Below are 3,987 nucleotides of genomic sequence, written 5' to 3'. Positions count from 1 at the left end.
AGCCCCTTCCCAGCTCCCTCAGGAATTCTCCAGCCCCTTCCCAGCCCCCTCAGGAATTCTCCAGCCCCTTCCCAGCTCCCTCAGCCCCTCCTGGGGCTGTTGTTGTCCTTGTTGACATCACAGCCATGGCCTTGGCCCAAGGTCCAGCCTGTCTGGACCCCTCTGCAGAGCCCATCCTGCCCTCACCCAGCTCATCTGATGTCTGGAGAGGCTCCAGGGGCAGGGGCTGGGCAGGGTTAGAGGAATAAACCCGTTCCCACCTCGGGGTGGATTGTGCAATTCCAGCTGCAGGGGATGCAGTCCCATCCTCCCAGCTTGCTCTCCTCAGCTCGGGGCTGTTTGTGCTTTTTGGGCCCAAAGCTGCAGCGCTGCCCTTGGCTGTGGGGCTGGGAAAGGATTGTTGTGTGTGCCTGAGCTGTGAGGAGAGCTTGCTGTCACTGTGTGTGGAGTTCAGAGTCACACACCAGGGCAGGGCACAACCTGGGAACGTGAAAGGCAAAACTGAAAGCATCATTTACCAAAGGTATTGAGCAGGACTGGCCCAGCTCTGCTCCCTGGGGACACCACTGGTGACCAGACAGCAGCTGGGTCAGCACTGTCCCCACTGTCCCCGAGCCCGGCCACCAGGCCCTATCCCAGAGGAGATGGCTCTCTCCAGGCCCTGGGATGCAGCTTTTCCAGCTGTGGCAGCCCAGGTGACACATCCACACCTTCCCCTCACCTGCCAGGTGTGTCACCTGGTCACGGGAGGAGATCAGGACCTGCCTCGGCTGCACCCCTGGCTGTGTCCTGTGTGTGCTGTGGGATCACACCGTGTGGTGAACCCATCACTAACTTGTACTTAGCAATTCTTATCTGAATGATGAATATTCTCTGCCTTCGGAATCAGAATCTGCATGAAATCACTGACACAATCTGCTTTATGAATTAACCCAGTACGTTAACAGGTTGTTTAGGAAGCAAAGTAAGGGTGAAAAATACTGGGTTTTCCCAGTATTAGTTCCCATTAGGAACTAATTCAATTAAATTAAAAAATGCTGCTTTTGTATTATTGAAATCACTGCTTTTCAATATTCATAATACTGAAGTAGGAGAGAAAATACAATCTTCAATTATGCATTCATTAGAAGGAACATCAAAGCTTGGGAATGTTGAAAGGGGAAAAACAACATTCCTAGCATTTTTAAGTTCTTTTCCATGTTGCTGTTTAAGTGAGCTCTTCATTAAAGGTCATTCTCCGAAGTGATGTAAAAGCCAGAAGGCTGTGCAACAGATTTTATAAGAAAATGTGTGGTTTTGAGTCTCAGGAGACTAAGTTGGAGTAATCCAGTGTCCACCTGTAACGAGTAGAAAAACTGAAGGTTACAAACCAGACCTTATACCATGGAATCACCTGTTTTGTAACTTGGTGCAATCACTCATGGTAGAGATTGGTACTAAACTTGCAGAGTCATGAAGTTGAAATTTTGCTAGACCAAATTTTATTCATTTCCCACGCCTGTGTTATCATGATTGTGAGATTTTTTTTTGGTAAAGAACGCCTTTCTTTCCCCCGGTGGTTTCTGGTGCCGTTTGTTTCGTAGGATGGGCATGAGCAGACAGTGAATCAGCTCTGGGCAGTGAATGACACTGGTGAGGTTTTTTTGTTTTCTGTTCAGTCATTCCTTGGCCTCCCTGCTGCAGACGCTGCAGCGTGTGCCATTTACAGAACTCCTACGTGGAGCACGAGTAGAGTGGCAGATGAAATCCAGGGTTGATTAATACCAAGTGATGCACACCAGGCAAAACCGTCTGAGCTCTGCACCTGGAAGGACTGGCCCAGGGCTGAGGATGAGAACAGGTCATTTCCTGAAATGGTCTTGGTGCTCAGCAGGAGCCTGAAAGGTAAAGAAAACATCAGGAATTGCAAAGAAAGGAACAGGAAAGATGAATGTGGTACCACAGTACAAATGCAGAATTTGCACTGATATTGAAGGGTATGAACAATCCTGATTGAGGTGAGAGAGTGAGAGCTGGAAAAGGTTGTGAGTTTGCAGTCAAGGATGAGGTGAGGTATGAAATGACTTCTGTGCATGTGAAGCTCAGGAAGAGAGGGCTGGAGAGCTGATGAGAATATTCTGTAAAAGGCTGCATGCCAGGGAAGGGAGCAGCAGTGGGGAACACGGTGATGTGGGCAAAGGGTTGGGCTCAGTGCCCTAAGAGCTCCCTTCCAGCCCTATCAGTTCTATAATCCTGTGATTTTCTGCCTTTTTCTGATGCCAGATTTAGGACACATCAGATGGTTTTCATGGGGCCAGGTTTCAGAAGGAGCAGGAGTCTGTGACTCTTTGGCAATCAATAGGAGCTCAGTGAGGTTCTGCTCAGGGACCCTCCAAAGGGAACAGACTCACCTGGGCTCCAGAGTGGAAAGTTATCTGCAAGCAGGGGTTGTTTGAGGTTACCAGGGTGGCAAAGCAGAACAGGACCAGCAGCTGAAATCAGTTGGAGGTTTGGTGGAATATTAGGAGGTACAAGTCACCTGTGTGTCTCCTGTCCTCACTGCTCCTTGAAGCCTTCTGGCCATTCTGGTGTTGTTTTTGAAAGTTTACTTATTAGTTTATTTAGTTAGCTATTTTATTTTGGGGATGTTTGGGGTTTACTGCTGGCTGTTTTATTTTGTTTTCTTGGGGTATGAGGTCCCAGCCCTTCTCCACTTCCCATCTCCCAGATGTGACTGGGTTGCACCGAGACAAACTGGGTAACAGAGTGTCGTGGTTTAAAACCAATAACTAAGAAAATTACTTATTTCTTGCTGTGAGATATGGATTAGAATAAGGGCAAAACAGGCATAAAACTTAAAAGGAATAAAGAAAGTTTATTGACAAACAACAAGAATAAGAACACCAGAATAAACTTCNACAGGGGACACACACAGGGGACACAGGTGGGTGACACAGGAAGGGGACACAGGCAGGGGACACACACAGGGGACACACAGCTTCCCAGGAGTGCACATGAGAACCCACCTCTGTGTTCTCATGGGGAGCTGCTCGTGTGGGCTCAGAGCAGCCTGCTCTAGTGGGAGGTGTCCCTGCCCAGGGAAATGGGAGTTTTAGAGCCTTTTCCAACCCTGTTGTTTGATTTCTTATTATTTCTAATCCAGCCTATTACAGGAATATTAATATTTGGCATGTATGTGATCTTCTAAGCATCCAGATAATATCTTGTCTGACTATTTTTTTATTAAATTCACTTCTTAATTTCACTAATTTAAGATTTTATTTTTTGAAATGAGGTTTTCTAGGTCCGAAGGTGGTATGCAGTTTTACTTATTTTGAGTGTATATTGTTTATTCCTTGGAAAGCAAGTACCGAGTGAAGGTACTTAGTGCAACATAAAATACTTGACTTGAATTTTGAATGTGCTGCTTCTCTTGCTGTGTGACCTTTGACATATCAATATCTTCCACTAACAGGGTACTCTCACAGGTTATGTTGCAAATAAACAATTTTTCTAAAGTCTGGCTTGACATGCTCAAATCCACAGCCCATTTTGAGTATGTGTGACAGAGCACAATCCAGCTGTAAATTCGCACTTGCCTCTTTCCCACTGGGATGTCAAGAAACTGCTCTGGCCACCCCAGTCTTAAAATCACCTGTGGAAATCTGTGTAAGACAGTAAATGATCCCCGTGGATCTCAGTGCATTTTTGTATCCACTGTGTCCAGGGCTCTGCTCTGGGATGGATGGGTGAGAAGACATCAGGAGAAAAAAACTTCTGCATGAGGATGGATCACTGCTCCTCCTGGTCTTGTGTGCTTACCATGATCTTTAGATTACAAGACAGTGGTATTCATCTTTACAAACTTTACCAGGGAATCATTTAGGCTGGAAAATCTCTCACAGATCATCAGGTCCAGCCTGTGACTGATCCCCACCCTGTCCCCAGCCCAGAGCCCTGAGTGCCACATCCAGGAATTCCTTGGGCACCTCCAGGGATGGGCACTGC

At 46.9% G+C, this 3,987-nt stretch overlaps 1 protein-coding gene across 6 annotated transcripts in view; it reads left to right on the top strand.

Moving 5' to 3' along the window:
• Positions 1-3,987, top strand: part of RASGRF2 (Ras protein specific guanine nucleotide releasing factor 2) — a 134,150-nt gene that overhangs the window by 88,724 nt on the left and 41,439 nt on the right. The gene's annotated exons all lie outside the window — the stretch shown is intronic.

The sequence above is a fragment of the Parus major genome, chromosome Z (assembly GCF_001522545.3).
Source record: "Parus major isolate Abel chromosome Z, Parus_major1.1, whole genome shotgun sequence".
In the NCBI taxonomy this organism is placed as follows: Eukaryota; Metazoa; Chordata; class Aves; order Passeriformes; family Paridae; genus Parus; species Parus major.
This window is presented reverse-complemented; position numbering and strand designations above follow the sequence as displayed.